Below are 17089 nucleotides of genomic sequence, written 5' to 3'. Positions count from 1 at the left end.
CGCAATGGGCAGTCTGCAATTTTAATTGAAAAAAATGAGAAGAATACAACGGAAGCCGTTCAATTTCCGAGGCGCGTTGGAAAACGGAAACAATTACTTCCGGGTTTTCGGGGTTCAAAAACCAAAATGTTTGGCAACGGAGACGTCTGAAAACCGAGGTACCACTGTACTTGGAAACAAGTTCCACTGCATTCTTTAGGGCTTACTCCCAGATAAATGTGTTTAGGATTGCAGCCTTATGTGTTTAAGAGCTAAATTATAATCTCCCTTTGTCTCCTGGCTAAAAGCCTTCTGATACTCAGTTCTGAACTGCTGGAGATATTAATTACTGATCAGAAAGGAAAGCTTGGATAGCAGTGTTTCCCCATTTTTTATTTTTTTAAAAAAAATCAAATCGAAGAGTTAAGTTAGCACAGTCCATAGCAGATGGCAACAGCATTACTGTACACTTAGGTTGCCTAGCAGCCAGAGAAAAGTGTATTGAAAAGACCAGTAGGGAGCCAGAGCGGATGAATAGAAGTGGACTTTAAGTGAGAAAAAGGACAATGTTGCCTACTTTGCACTGAAAAGCAAAACTGGGTCCTATATATTTATTTGGTTACAGGAATGCTGCTATTAAATAACTAAGGGTAGATCATATGAAAACTTCAGCTTTTCATAATCTCAGAGTTATTACCAACTCACATCTCTTGGCCTTGCCAACCTCACAGGGTTGTTGTGAGGATAAAATTGGGAGGGGGGACCATGTACATTACCCCAACTTTTTTAGAGGAAAGGTGGAATATAAATGAGTGTTTATGCTGGAATTTGCTCTTGTTGTTGTAATACTTAGTGATTACGTAGGTATTTCGATGCTTTCTCTGTTTTTAAGGTGCTCAAAGAACATGGTTATTGAGTGGCATATAAATGCTATAAACAAACACATATTTTTTCACCATACCGGAATGAGGCCCATTTTAACTTGGAATGTAAGCTTGAGAAGGGGAGCTGTGATGAATTTTGTTTCCTCCACTTCCCTAACAAACCACTAATACTGAAAGTTATCACTTTTCTAACCACTAATACTGAAAGTTATTGCTTTTCTACCTGCCCTGGAAGCTGAACACATCCTCAGTTGGATCCAGGGCTGTATTTCTTAACAGCCTGGTTTGCACATAACTGTAAAAGATGGTGTCTGGCAGACAATCACTTAGACTTTGGTTTATTGTGTCACAGAATAGCTAAAAAGGACCTTCAGAATGACTTGCATCTCTTTGCTTATGCCTCTGTAGCTTCTGGGTGGTGACAGCTCCTTTGCTATAGTTAAAGAAGAGGTTGGGTTCTCACATAATGCTAAGCTATGGTTAATGTTAGCTAAGGTTTGTAAGCCAACGACAAACCCTGCTTAATGAACTATATTTAACCATAGGTAATAAATTATAGATAAGCTGCTGGATTCGGTTCGCACACTGCACTAAGCCATGGTTTTATAAACTATAGTTTAGTGTTACATTTGAAAAAGGCCATTCCATTAGTTTTTTTAAAATCAGCAGTAAAGTCAACATCAAATTTTAATCTCATGGAAGGAAAATACAGTATTTTTCTATGTATAAGACGCCCCCACGTATAAAATGCCCCCTATTTTGGGGGACTCAGATTTAAGAAAATGGGGAGGGGAGATGCATCCATGTATAAGATGCCCCCTATTTATTGACATTATTTTTTAGGGGGAAAACCTAGTATTATACACTGAAAAATATGGTATATATCCACATTTGAGGGAACGAAATCTGCCTTGTGTCATATCCATTAAAAATATTCAGTTAACTAGATTTATGGGCAATATTAATAATTTTCATGAATGGTAGAGAGATACAGTTCCACAGCAATCATGCACAGCTGCTACCAGAAATATCTAACATCATCCTATTTTTGTAGAGATAATTAAAGCAAATTGAAACTTGACAACCACAAATTACGCTGGATGACTGTTTCTTTTTCCTTTCTTTTGCCAAAATCAATTTGGATGCAGCTGCCTACATGTAAAATATGTTAACACGTTTTTTTCATGCACGTACAACAATTGGTGCGAAGCATGTAAAGTGATGCAATTATGAAAATCTATTTTTGTCTGAATGAAACAGAAATTCTGTAGCTGTGATTCTGTAATCAAGTGTGCCTAATTTTATACTGCAAGGTTAGAAATATATATTTTTTATTCAAAAATAAATAATTATGTATCATCTGTTCTCAAACTCGAGAGTTTCCCGTTTCTATTGCAGCTGTGAAGTATTCATCATGAACTACTCTAGAATTGCTGTTGCACCAATTCATCTCTAAAAGAGACGCACAGCTGCTAAGCTGGATGTATGAAAAATGAGTAATACTGTACATAGATGATAGAATGTACATACAACTGAAACAAGAGGAACTAAGGAGGTTATATAGTTATAAAATCAATATGCAAGATGAGCTAAGAATGTAAGATGATCCAGGTTTTTAATACATTGAAACTGGAGAGAAGATTTAGGGGAAGATCAGATTTACGGGAGCTCAGATTCCCAGTGATCTTTTTGTACCTCTCCCATCAGATGTCAAGGCAATAAAGAACTACACAATTTTTAGAAGACATCTGAAGGCAACGCTGTATCGGGAAGTTTTTAACGTTTGACATTTTATTATGTTGTTATAATCTGCTGGAAGCCACCCAGAGTGGCTGGGGAAACCTAGCCAGATGGGCGGAGTATAATCAACACCATCATCATCATGTAGTTTTTATTATTATTGTAATTGTGCTTAGTTACCAGAATATGATCCTATTAGGACATTGCTTTCACATCGTTTATTGACTCATTGTAGTGATCCTCTTGAGCAAGCGACATTAATAGGTGAACCAGAAACACACTGATCTTCGCAGTACTGACCAGGGCCAGCTCTCCCATGAGGCTGTGTTAGGTGACCGCCTCAGGCAGCAGGATCTGCACAATCTACATAGATCTGACCCCCAATACATAGGTGTGGCTGCCATGTAATGCTTCTTCTCCAGCTGCTGCCTGCTTCTCTTCCTTCTCTGGCCTTGGCTTCTGGGTTGGTTTCAGTTTCTGCCTCCTTTTTGCCTGGGCGAGGGGCTACTGTGCAAGCATAACGCCTCCTTTTCACGAAGCCAGAGGGCGAGAAGAAGCCAAAGCTGCTGCTTTACCAGTGTTCCCTCCCTCCCTCCCTCCCTCCAGATGCAGATCTTCACTCTCAACTTCTCCCCGCCCCCCATATTGATGCTGCCTCCCTTTTCCCTGATGCTGATCTTTATTCCAATAGATGGAGGCTCAAGGTGGCGTTTCCCTCCTTGTTTAATACATCACAACCCTGTGACTGAACTATAAATGAGAGTTATGTCCAAACTGCATATTACATGTCGCATACCAAATAAATAAACACCTCATGAGTAATGTCTGAACCATGCCAGGTCTATCAGTCGGATCAAACTTAGCACGTACAGTGGTACCTCTGGTTACATACTTAATTCGTTCTGGAGGTCCGTTCTTAACCTGAAGCACCACTTTAGCTAATGGGGCCTTGCGCCGCCACTGCTCGATTTCTGTTCTTATCCTGAAGCAAAGTTCTTAACCCGAGGTACTATTTCTGGGTTAGCGGAGTCTGTAACCTGAAGCGTATGTAACCCGAGGTACCACTGTACTTTAAAGCACTTTCATAAAAAGCAGTTGCGGCGGTGGTGGGTCTCTACTCTGGATTGGTATTACATGGCACAGAGGGTGGACTCTTTCCTCCCTGCCCTGTTTTCCTGCTGAAAATTGGCTCCTCATATAGCTGTTTGCTCCCAAAGGTTCTGTTTGCTGCAAACATTTGCTGATTTGTTGCTATTAGGTATCTTTTAGACCATGCTTAGAAACAGGGAAGAGCGCTGCCATGACTGGAAACAAAACAATGGCACTCACCTTCAACATTTGATGGTCTAACATACTGTGGCAACTTTGTCAAGGTCAGAATGTTGTTGGCATCTGTCTGTCTCAAGAGACAATGGAGTGTACCTCCAGGGGTGAAGTCAGACCGCTGGAGAACCACAGCGTTTGCTGTGACTGCAGAGACCAGTAAGTCATAACTGCTTCCTCCTGCGTTAGCAGCACTGAACTGATCTCTCTGGGGTGCAAGCTTGGGCAGTGTGTATGGAGGTCCTGGGTTGCCCAGACGACAGCAGGGAATGCATATTTGACCCAACTGCTTTTATCATTATGTGCAAGAAGAGTGGTTCACTCTCTGCATCTTTCATAATACACCATCATGCTGTCATGCTATAGTGAACAGTCACCCGAACAAGCCCTACGAATCAATAGGCAAATTTACCATCACTTCACCATGGGGTATCTAAAAGGAGCCTCCTACAAGCATGGCTCTTGTGCAAATCTTGTGAATTTGGACCTACTGTAGAAGGAGTTTTATGGATCAGAAGTAGAGCAGGCTTTGAAATCCACTGTTCCTTATGCCAGATTTTCCTGTCAAACACCATGTTGTTTGCACTTCCAAATGAACTGCAGTCACTACTGAAAATCCCTGGGGCTGCACTTGTCAAACACGTTTTCTCCCTTCTGGAACCAGAAGCTCTTATACCTACCCTTTGTCCATGTCTCAGTTTTTCAGCTATGCTAATTTCTTATCACTTGCACAACCTCTAGCTGACAGTGACTCATAGCTAGAAAATGAAATGTGCATCTGTGATACAGTTATGGGAGTATCTTTTCATAGTAAGCAAAGAAGAGTCACAGGGAGATTCATGTCAACTTTTCTTAGACCACCAAGGGGAGAATGGAGCCTGAGGTAGAGAGGATGCAGACCTGGCATATCCAGGGAGAGCGGGAGGGAGGATTGATTTCTGTCCAAATCTAAGGCTGTGGCTCTGGGGGAAGCAAGACCCTCAGAGTATTAATGCTGCCAGTCCTTCCCTCACAGGCTTAGGTTGTATATATATGTGTGTGTGTGTGTGTGTGTGTGTGTAAATGAACCATAGACCATAAAGACACCACAGTCTCCAAAGGAAATACGAACCCTGGAGCCCCTAGAATCTCACACCTCTCAAAAATTGGGGTGCCATGCAGCAATGGGGGGGAGCTCATTACTGTATCCAAGGGGGTCAGAAATACACAGCACTTATGCTACTACTGCTGATGGAGCTGCATTTCTGCTTTTTTTAAATAAATGAATGAGCAGAGTAGTCCCAACTGTTTTAAAAGCACATTCATCTTAATTTACCAGGTTGGGTTGTTATTTCAAGACTTCAGATCATATTTTGAATGTGCCTTCAAATCCAATAAGAATGTATTGGAAATGGTTCTGTAAATGAATGATAATTCATTTTATGTTGTCATGGTAGTTAACAATACCAAACGATTTTGAAGTCTCCTTTTATAAGTATCTTCAGAGTGTTCCCCCTACCCACTTTATGAACTTGAGACTAAGGATACCTGTAGGATTTTTATTCACTTGTGTGTGGGTGACTAATGGATTTTTAATAGAAGTCACGAAAGGGAATGTGCATGAACATTATTTGGGGAAAATATCTTATATTACTTGTGGAAAACAGCATGTAATATTGCCTTTGAAATTAAAATCCGGGAAGTTTGCTCAGGCATACCTATTTCAAAAGATGATTGAATTCATGTTCAGAAACAACAGGCAATATGTATCACTATTTTTATGAAGAGGTATTACTTTTAATGATGCAAGATTTTTCTGTCACACTAGCTTCCTTAAGATATTGATTGCAGGGTGGAAATAGAGGGTCAGATTCGGATTTCCAAAACTGAAGCAACTTCAATCCAGGAATTTTTTTTCTGAAGGCTTACGTTCCTGGGATTAAGTTTATAATCTGATCCTGGTTTTATGTTCTCAAGGTAGTGTTCTTCCTTGATTTCCATTTTCACTCTGGTTCTCCTGTGTGAAGCAGTGGGGCCCAATAGTTCCCTAACAGGAGACTGAGGCTGATCTGTTATGAATTTATTGGCTGGGGATTTTCTGTTTAATTGCTGCTCTGGAATCATTACTGATAAAGGGTGACTAATGAATCAAATAATTAACCAAATTATACTGGGCTTCTTGCATCTTTCTTTTTTAAATAAAGAAATTGGAAATCAGCAATTGAAGCCTTCCTACCCCACCATCCACCCTCCCATCCCTGAACAAACAACTCATTAAGGCAATTACTCACTAATCCCCTAGCTGTGATAACAGGACAAGAAAACTGACAGAATCTGGAAAGGGAAAATATTAAATTTTAAAGCATGGGGTTCCTGGAAAGTCTTAATAGTTTTTTTTCTACACTGTCCTGACTTAAGCTGCAATTCTGTTTTTTTATAAAAAATAGACTAAAATGTCCCACAAAACATATTTGAAAAAAACATTGGGGGGGACAGCCAAGTGCTACTTATAATTTATCAATGACAGGATGGTTTAGAAGTTTCTTCTCCTGCTGTGTTACATGACACATTACTATCTTGCTTAATGCTTCTCATGGTACATCTCTTGTAGCTTTAACCTTTGCCTTCCTACTCTTGGGACAGGTCTGCTCCTCTTTCTAACTAAGAATTCCTTCATGGGATGATTTATAGGTTCAGTTTGGACATAACTCTCATTTATAATTTAGTCTGACATGAATGAGCTTCAGGCTCGTGTGTCATCACCTTAAACCCCACTCCCAGGTGGTCATAAGAAGCAGCAGCTTTCATTTCCATTTTCACTGAGCCAGAGGTTATCATTGTGTCTCAACCCTTCATCTTAACCACGTTAATCTATGGCTTTGGAAAACAAGCCAACTTCATAAACCACCATTTGAAGCATGCTTCTTTCAACAAATCCTAGTTAAGAAGTCTGTGGCATCACTTCCCTCTACCCCAGAGGTCGGCAACCTAAGGCCTATGGGCGGTTCCAGCCCATGAGCTTCCTTGAACCAGCCCACGGCCGTTCCATGGATTGGCGTGGGGATTCCATGCTCCCCCCGGCGCCATTTTTTTCTTGCCGCGGGGACCGACTTCTGGGTTGGAAGAGCGCCAGAAATAGCATGTGCATAGGCGCTCCTCCATCCTGGAAGGGTGCCGGAAATAGCTTGAGCGCACGCACGGGCGCGCATGCTCCGGCCCACCAAGAGGTCTGCCAGGGAGTGGACTGGACCGGCCTCAGAAAACGTTGCCAACCCCTACTCTACCCCTAGTTTTATGGTAGATAGGGTGGTGCTTTTGTGCACATCCCCGAGGGGCAGGAGCAAGCCCAACTTGTTGAGTTAGGAGAGGGTGCTGAGTGGGATGCTTTAAAGAGCTCTTCTGCCCCAAGACATTGTCTTTTCAGTCTTCGGCACAGCTCAGCACCCACCTCCGAGGACACAGTGTTGGTTGCCAGTTGATAGGTCTGTGTAGGAAGTTTAGATAGCGCTGCAGGGTTTTCCCCACATACACCACACTTACCAGAAAGTGGACATATTAGTCTCATTTCTAGCCCATGTCACTGTTGTTTATGTTCATTCATAAGGGCACTCCAGCCCATTTCCAGATTAATCTGTAATGATGAAAAAAAATCTATGAAAGTTCACGTCTAATCACAAAATGACCATCTATCAATGTATCTCAAGATGAGCATTTTAGGATAAAACACATTTAGAAATGCATACTTTAATGAGACTTAAATATGCATTTCAAATGCATTTTATAATGAGACTAAAAGGCTCCATGTTTGTGTGCCCAACTCACCACACAAAGGCAGGAGGCTTGAGGGGAGGGGCAGGTGATACAGGCAGATGTTCCTCAGCACAACTGTGTGAGAGCTACGAAGAACTTGGGTACATGAAAAGCTAGGAAGGGTAGCTTATCCAGAACAGTGGAAGAAGGAAAGCTGCTTTTCGTCTGTCTTACAGGGAACCAGTGCTGGATGGAGGGAGTTAGTTATACTGAAGGAGCTGAAAACACCAGGGCTTGTACACATAATGCTAAAACATAGTTTAGTGTAGCATCCAAATGAGGCCATGGATGTGTCCAGTTTCAGACCCACCATGTTGCTACCTCTGGCACATTGCTTGCTTTGAGCTACTGTTAATTTTCTAGAGAAAGAAGTTGGGGTTCAAGTCTTGCAGGAATTACTCAGAAGTGAGGGCAGCACACTTCACGCCTGTTGAGAAGCACTTTAATATATTTTATTTAACAAGATTTATATATCACTTAATTTGAAAACAAAGCACTGAACAGTTTACGGGAAATAATACAAAATATTCATGAAAAAATACCAATAAAAAGAACAATCTTAAAAGTAAAATTGTATATCTGAGTAGACTTGCCTAAACAGAAAAGTTTTTAGCAGGCACTGAAAGCAATACAGTGGTTGCAATATTAATATTCTTACTTCATATGTTCTAAAGTTGAACTCTGGTACTGAAAACAGATGGTAAATTTAGAAAAACACATGAGATTGGAAAGAAGACCTAAGGGTACAGGTGAGAGCATGAGCTCTTTCCACCTTCTCCCAGCTGGCTTGATTCTCTCTTGAACTACAAGCTCCACTTGGCTAAAATGAAGATAGGGTCATAGGCCAAAATTAACAGGAGTGAGTGCTGCATCCATGGGAAAAGTGGTGTCAAAATAAAATGCCCAGCTATTCAGGTCACCTGGCCACTGGCTCTGATCTCAATTTTTCATTATACTTCTTGCCCCACCCTTTCCTTTTCTACATCTGGGTTCTCCACTGTGAAGCTTGGCACTTGTCTTTTGACCTTCAAGCTCTGCATGCGTTTTGTAGTGTTTGAGAAAAGGTCAGGTGTCACAGGACTTAAAACTGATGAATAATGTAATCTAGACCCTGTGAGCTTTTGATCTAGGCTGTATAATCACAAGTAAATATGAGCAGGCTTCATTATATCAAATATTTGGCTCCTGTTTTTGAAGTGGCTGCCGAAGTGTCAGAGCCAGAAACGTGTTTTTGAATTAAATGAAAAGACTTAAAAATGGTAGAAATGGCAGGCTGTTGCTGTTAGTGTCTACACTGAGGACTCTCACATAACATTATGCATATGTGTCTGTGTAGGGGTGTGTGTGTGCGTGTACACGCACGCACACGCACACGCACACACACACACATGTATCCCTACAGGCTAACTTACACAGATACATGTATTATTATTGTATATTTACATCAGCACCTATAGGAATCCAGTCCTTTTTTTGAAATTAACATCTTTGATTGTCAATCTGTCATAATTCATTGCTCACCAATCCACAGTTAGAGAATGGAGACTCTGGAGTTCAGCCATAGCCTTCCCAGAAAAGGTGGTTTGGACAAGGGAACTGATGGAAGAGGGAAGTCACACTGGAGTTCCTTGGATAAAGGGAAATACTGGAAGTTACTCTGAGAACACAGCAGAGTTACTTAAGAGAACAGGTGCCTGAGGATGGAAGAGTTGCAGGAGTAAAGTTTGTGGAGAGGATGTGACAATAGGAGTGTGACTTTTTTCCTGCTTCTTGATCTCTTATCAGCTTTTAATACCATCAACCATAGTATCCTCCTGGCAGCGGCAGAGCTTCATGCTCCGACATCGGGGGCGGGGGCGGAGAGCCGGCGGGGGGGGGCTGTTGCGCGTCCAGGGGGCGGGGCACACCGCCTGCAGGGGCGTGGTGTCCAGCGCGGGCTGCAGGGGCAGCCGCAATGGCACCCTACTGGGATCGCGCTGCCGGGGGCAGTGCACTCCCCCCGCACTCCTCTTCCTCTGCCAGTGCCTCCTGGACCAGTTCTGGGGAATGGGAAGTGGCTGCAGTCATACCTTCTGGACCAAGTCCAGAGAGTAACATTAGGATAGTGTTTTTTGGCACCCTGGCAGCTACGTTATGAATCTGTTTTAGTCTATTCCCACCCCCCCAAATAATTTTTATTAGTTTTCAGTTACAAAAAATCCAAAACAGACCTCATTATATGCATATCAAATCATAATACCAAATCAAATAACAATTAATCAAATATCCAATTATATAATTTGGGTGACCTCCTGCTTGCTGGATTACAGGTTCAGTAATTCTTTTTTTTTCTTCCTGCTTTCAACATCTTATTTATTCCAGTTGTATTCCAATCTTAATCATAGTCTCTTGTTCAACAGCTGCAATTTTTCTGTTTTAGTCTATTCTATTGCGGTTTTAACTTTTTGTATGTTTTAAATTATGGCTGTAATTATTATTTTTTAGTGATAATTTTTATCATTTTATCTTTTTTTGTTAACTGCTTTGAGGTTTTCTTCTACAGTCAAGTGGCTTGCCTTTTTTCCTACTGCTTCTTATTTTTTCTCTTTCACCCTCTATCACTATCTCCTGTTTATTTTCCAGAAGTACATTTCTTCTGCTTAGTTCAAAAGTGGTAAACACCTGATAAAAGGATGCCCAGTATGAGATCAGATCAGGACACTCCAATATGTTAAATGATGAGTGAGAACATATGTGGAAGTGGTTTGTGTTTTATAGCACATTTCCTGTGATTCAAAGGATTCATTTCAGACAAGACAGTTGTTTCATTAAAAATAAAATTGAGTAAACATAGTCCAACATGCTAATGAGCCTTGTTGAGCTCATTTTAAATGAAGCTTCAGAGATATCATTTTTGTAATCAGTGCAGGATGAATTTCATTCAACATAATGGATAAGCCACAATATGTTGACATTAGGACTGATGGATCTGCTCTATATCCATTGGTTTCACCTATAGTTTATTTATTAAATGAGCAGTTATTCTTAAGTATCCAAGTCTTAAAGGGCTTTTCAGACAATCAGAATAACTTGAGTGAGTTCCACTCCTGATCCAATACCCTGATTGCACATGACAGACCATGCAGGTTGTGGTGCGTAGCCTTACTGTGAGGAGAGATGGGGAAATTAGCCTTCCCACTGAGCATTTCTGGGTGAGCATGTTTATATAGGCTTCCGATAACACTTTGGTGCTGGTGTTAAACAGTGTAGAAGTGTAATGAAATAATGAAATAAAGTTACCTGAAAAGTTGGGGCATTGCATGGGGAAGTATGACTCTCATCTCTTTTTGAGCTTAACTACAAATACTAGTTAAGCACTAGTGCTGTAGTTGTACGCTGAAGCACCCTAGTTGGAGGAGGGTTTGGGTTGTATCCAACTAAGTTCTACTCAGAGTAAACCCATTGAAATTAATAGACCTAAATTTGTTACGTCCATGAATATCGGTGGGTCTGCTCTGAGTATGAACTACCATTTGATACAGCACACTGAATTTTATGAGTGACTCATGAAATGTTGCCGTTTGAACTTGAAGAAAAGTTGATAGTCCTGTAACAGAAACAGTGCCTAAGGGAAAATGTCAAGAGTCCTATTCAACCAACGTATAAAAGTGGTGTGCTTACTACTCCTCTAACTGCTAAACTGGAAAGCCAGAGGCAAATCTAGTTCTGAAATGACTTAAAAGAGAAAGAGCCCCTGGCTAATAGAGCTCTTTTCAAACCTCAGTCCACTAGGGCTACAATCTTGTGTTCTGCCACTCACAATTCTTGAACTCATCTATCATTCTGCCTGGAAATGAACTACAGTCAGAGCTAAAGATCCTGCAAAGGTCACTGCCAGCATCCTTTTCCTCCAGAGTACGGAATTCAACCTGGATAGATCAAGCGTTTCCTCCTATTAGGAGAAAAGAGGTGGGGATTTGGATGGACTGCCCTGTGCTTTGTTTCAGAGCCAAAACTGCCCAAGACATTTTGCTGCCTGAGGCAAAGGACAAGATCACGTCCCATTCATTTGACATAAAGAAGCTGATCAGACTGGCAGCTCAGGCTTATTTTGACATGGTTGATGGGCCAGCATCCTCTTGAGGGCATCAGGCTACTAGGCATGTGCACACACATTTCTGTCTCCTGACACCTCACTACACTGCTCCACAGCACCCATCACCGGAGACAACTATCTCACGCTGCCTGATGGTAGGATCACCCCTGTTAAGAATGTTCTTAGTTTCAGTGAATAAAAACTGAAACTAGAATTGTAGTCTGTGCACAATTCTTAGTTCTTCTTCAGCTGTAGAATTCAGTTGTGATGTTTGAGTGTATTTAGAGAACTGCACAGTATACACAAGAGTAAAGTGAATCTGTAGGAAGTGAGAATGGAGCTCCTGGGAGCACACAGAAGAGACATGTTTAATAAATAAGACTTAGGATAGCAGAAAGAAAAGGTGGAAATTATGAGTGGAACAGTCAATAATTAAGGCAAGTTAATCTATAAAGCAGGGGAAATGCTTCAGATGCTTCTGTTTTAAGACACTGAGATTTTTGGTCCCAGCATTTGACTACCCTTGTCAAAGATAGATCTTATTTTAGAATAGAATTTTCAATAAAGAAAGTTCCAGGCAAAGTTTCAGATGTTCACAGATCTAGGAAGGAAATAGAAAACAGTCATTTATTTTAAGCCAACTGGAGGGGTTGGGTGGAGAATATGTAGGGAATGGTTTTCACAAAGGTAGCTTTAAATAGAAAGACAAAAATTACATCAACGTAAAGGTGAATTGCCTAAAATAGTCTGTGAAATGACAGATCTTTCCCATATCCCCACAGGCAGTAATAACCACATGGCAGGCTGAAACATAGCCTCTGAACCAAATGGTTGAAAAGGGACAGAAGCAGTTTTGACAATGGTGTATTGCAGAGGTTTTTAGCCTTTTGAGGTCCATGGCTCCCTTGACCAACAGCGTTCTTTCTGCGGCACCCCTGTGGGGCTCAGGAGCCCAGTTACGTCACCCCTTACCTGCAGAGCCGGCAGCCCTTCACCTCTTTTCGAGCACCCGCCCTTGAGGAGTGTTTCCTCAGTCTCCTCTCCTCTTCCCTCTCCTTGGGGGGAGGGAAGTTTTTAATATGTAATGCTGTACTGTTTTTAACACTGATTGGGAGCCGCCCAGAGTGGCTGGGGAAACTCAGCCAGATGGGCGGGGTATAAATAATAAATTATTATTATTATTATTATTATTATTATTATTATTATTATTATTATTATTATTATTTTATTATTATTGGGAGTCCTCTGGGTGGCTGCTGCTGTCGCCCCCGGTCTCTGAGCTGCCCCCCACCCCAAAGAGAGTTGCCTCCTCACACTACCCCACAGGGGCCTGGGAAGCACCCCTGGCCAGCCCCAGAGGGACCATTCGCCTGGGGTACTTGTAGCCAGGGCTGTTGCAACAAAGATCTGTGCAAGCCTTTGAGAGGCAGAGACACGAGAGGGCATCAGAGGGAAGGAAAGAGGGAAAGAGGCCAGTGTTGTCCGCAGCACCCCAACCATCATTGAAGACACCCCAGGGTGCCATGACACACGACACACACTAGTATGTGGTACTGGCTGGAATGCAATCTATCATACAAGGATAAAAATCACATATACTGTTCCACCCAATTTGGCCTCTGGCTCGCTCTGCCCACCACCAACATGCACCTCCCTGAAAGTTGGACGTGAAGGAAAAAAGTTCCCCACCCCTATACTAAGTAAATAATATGTGACATCCAGCTGTAGGTTTTCATAACTAATACCTCTGAAAATATAGCTTACTTAAAAGAACTGAGAGGAGACGCTTCTGCGTTGCCACTGGAAATCCCAGAGGAGGAGTGTGGGCCGAGTTCATTTATGACCCTCTTGAACATGGATGAGCTTGGAACATTCTCAGCCAAAATGCCTCATTCCCTCATGAACCACCTTCTGGGGGCTGTGTGCCTGTGATGGTTGGGGTGGATGTGACTCTTCCCTTTGTAGGGAGGGCTATGTTCCTGCCCTGCCATGCCTACATCTCTTTTCTTTCTCCATCCAAGTCAGCAAAGAGGCATTATAATAGTTGAAGAACACATTCTGGCCAGGCAAGAGCACTTGAAGGCCCAGAGCAAGGCCCATTAGGGGTGTGGCTTGGTGGATAGAGAGGCCTGTGGGGCCTTTTGGTTTGCAAAAACCTGTTCTTGTCTATATATATTTGGGGCCTGTGCATCTCCCAGTCCAATTTAAACCAGCCTTTAGCTTGAAATGAGAAATTTCCCAAATACTATAAAGTGTGGTGCCAAACTGCAAGCAACAGCTATGTTTTCCCTACAGGTATAACTGCTGCATCTGTTCAGTGTGAATCAATATCCCTTACCTGCTTCAGACGGGTGGCGGCTTGGCATTTTTAAATAAATAAAGGAAAAATATGTCTGTATCTAATACTGCTATTATGTCTTCCTTTCAGAATTTGAAATGATTACTTACCCAAACATGGTTTGTACTACCCTAGTCACAAACTGATCATTCGCATTGATTGCTTCACCCTCCGCACTGCTCATTTCTTGTATATGCTAACAGTTTCCATTGTGCTTTGGTGCTAAAAAGAAACCAATGCAGTCAGATTCTGAATAGAATCAAAATGTATTTTTGCATCTTGTGGCACAGCGTGCTTTGATAGTGAAGACAGAAAATGGCATCCATTTCAAATTGCTGGAGTTTTAATCCCTGTGTATAAACCCACTTTTCAATCAGTTTAGAAATCAGCATTAAAGAAAGAGCAGCAATCTTACAGTCTGATCCTAAATTCATCTCACGGATGCCAATTCAACTGATATTCAAGGAATTTATTTTCACGCATATGTAGGTTTTATGACCCAAATCTGCCCCCACATATACACACACTTCACCATGTATTCTGTTGTAGTTTTTTTTTCTTCACAGCACTGTTTCATAAATCCTATAAAATCTGTAACAGGCCAGTAAAGTGATAATCAGTGTCAGAAGATGTTTGAGAAGGAAGCAGCTGTATTTTCTACCTCACTTGCTGTTTGATCGGCTGAACTGGCAAGCAGTAGCTAATCCCTTCTGTATTCTCAAAGCAGCAGCACGCCCCCCCCCCCCCGCTAAAAAAACCCTAAATCATTTTCTGTGTGATAAGTCTTAATCAGATTTTCATAGTCCAGTTCTGTATTGAGATAAGAGAAGTACTGTACTTTATATTCACAAGTCACTCCCATCCCTTCATTGTCACAGGCCCAACTTTGTACTGATTTTGTGGCATTTAAAATGAGGAAATAGAGAAAACAAACTACCATTTTGACCTGTGTTTACTTTCCATGTGACAAAAATGGCCCCCATATCTCCCATGTTGGACCAATCTGTGGCTATATACACATTAGTAGGGGACGCGGGTGGCACTGTGGTCTAAACCACTGAGCCTCCTTGCTTGATCTCCCTGTGGTTTTGTGAAAATGAATGATTAGTTGTTAGAAAGAGAGAAATCACACAATTAATTCCTTGAAATGAAGTGTTTTCAGGAGAGCTAAGCTCTGTAGCGACTTTGACATTTTCTGGTAGTGACCGGGTGGGTGTGGGGTTAATTTGCTGCTGCTGGCAGGTGAAATCAGAAAGCAGCTTTCAAAGTGATTCATAACATCACTTGCTTCTCATAGTATCCATTGACTCATCCTCCCCTCCCCTGAACATTTCTATTTCTAGATTGTAGCAGGAACAAAGGTTGACCAGTGCCCACCAACATAATTCTTTGTTGCTAATTTGGTAGATTTCGGTGAGGGCAATGTGGGACATCCAAGTACTGTACGGTAAAAACTGAATACTTAAAATGTTTCATTTGGTATGCTGTTTCGTATTATTAGTGTTGTGCATCCTTTGGGTTTTGCAGAGTACCATGAGCAAAACAAAAACAAAACCCCAACAACAAGTCCCTGCTCAAAGGAGCTTTCAATTTACATTTTAAGCATGGGGTGGGGGAAGAGGCAATGGGAGGCAGTAGGGAAGGGAGATGCAAAAGTGGCAAGACATGAGCAAACACAGTTATAAACTGAATGATTGCTGCTGTTGCACTTCGAACAAAAGCAAAGGTGGATTTTGGAAAAATAGAGTGTTGTCTGGTAAAGGGGTCCACAGGGCAAGGAAGGTCACTGTAGAGAACTCCAGTTGAGCAACCTTTGACAACAAAGGCTAGAAGTGGACTGAGGCCGCCTGAGTCACAGCTTCCATTCCATCTCTCTCCATATGAATATCCATTTGTTTTCCCATCTGAGAGAGAACAACCCCTCAAAATGCTAAAGCTATTGTATTCACTTGCCACTTAAGAAGCAAGTGTCATGGACTGACTGGACGCAGAGCAGTGGTGGGAGGCACCAGCTGGGGAACCCCAAAGGGAAGGCAGCTCAGAGCCAGGGGATTGGTGGTGGGATGGCGATGAGTAGTCAGTGGGAGAAAAAGGAGCAGACTGGGAGGAAGAGGAGGAGGAGGTGTCGGAAGCAGGGTTAGGGAGCAGGTAGAGCCTGTGGCAGAGAACAGTTCAGTATCGGAGGCAGAAGCAGGGGCAGGGCGCCAAGAGGCAGAGTGGAGGCAGGCCTCTGAAGAAGCCAGGGAGTTTCCCCCTCCTGCTGTGACCAGCTCCCCTCCCCCTGGGAATGGGGGAATGGAGAAGGTAGAGCAAAGAGAGATAAGACAAAGGAGCCTTGGGCTGCTGGGGGAGGAACCGGGGGAGGAAGCTTAGAGAGCTGTGGGAGGGCAGGGACATTCAGTCCTCACAACTGCCTCAGTGGGGCAAGACCTACTGGGAAGTGTTGCTGCGATCACTCGGTCTGTGTGATTTTGGTTTCTTTGAATAAAGAGTTAACTTCACTGACACCAGATGTTTTATTGCTCAGCTGCCTCTGACTTTGGCTCCTGACAGCAAGGCATCATGGGAGAGATGAGAATTAAGGGATGGTTGTGAGTAGTTGGACTTGACATTCCAACATATACTAAGTGAAAAACATACTGTATAGGCTTATATCAGTCTAGTTATATATATATCTTTCCTGCTACCACCACAAATGCATGCCTGTCTGCCACTAAGAATCCTTCCTAACAACCCAGGTGTGTGTATAACTCCTGCTTTTATCCATTCTGTTGCAAGTGTGGCTTGTCCTTTTTGTCATTTCATTCCCGGCTGCCACAAATGCCTCCTCTTGCTGTAAATGAAGTGTGATTTAAGTGTGTGAATGAAGAATTTCTGTAGTGCTTTCCACTACCTATATGAAGTGGATTCACATCCATCATTTCACTCAAATTATGGGGAAAGTCCTATTTTCAGACCTTT

The 17089-nt window shown here is 42.2% G+C and overlaps 1 protein-coding gene and 1 long non-coding RNA gene across 7 annotated transcripts in view; one reads left to right on the top strand and one right to left on the bottom strand.

Annotated features, from left to right (window-relative positions):
• The window catches only part of RAB3B (RAB3B, member RAS oncogene family), a 61275-nt gene that overhangs the window by 20034 nt on the left and 24152 nt on the right, over positions 1–17089 (top strand). The window lies entirely within an intron of this gene.
• On the bottom strand, positions 427–14197 carry LOC308586561. 2 transcript variants are annotated; one of them, XR_014007941.1, is made up of 4 exons: positions 13555–14197; positions 9237–9342; positions 7446–7536; positions 427–1296 (listed from the first exon to the last, which is right to left on the bottom strand). It is a non-coding gene; the product is annotated as an uncharacterized lncRNA (long non-coding RNA). The 2 variants fall into 2 exon arrangements; XR_014007942.1 differs by lacking the exon at positions 427–1296 and having other exon boundaries at positions 6275–7536.

Source organism: Podarcis bocagei (assembly GCF_964188305.1).
Source record: "Podarcis bocagei genome assembly, chromosome: 5".
In the NCBI taxonomy this organism is placed as follows: domain Eukaryota; kingdom Metazoa; phylum Chordata; class Lepidosauria; order Squamata; family Lacertidae; genus Podarcis; species Podarcis bocagei.
Note: the sequence above shows the minus strand (reverse complement) of the source record. Positions and strands in the feature narration are given on the sequence as shown.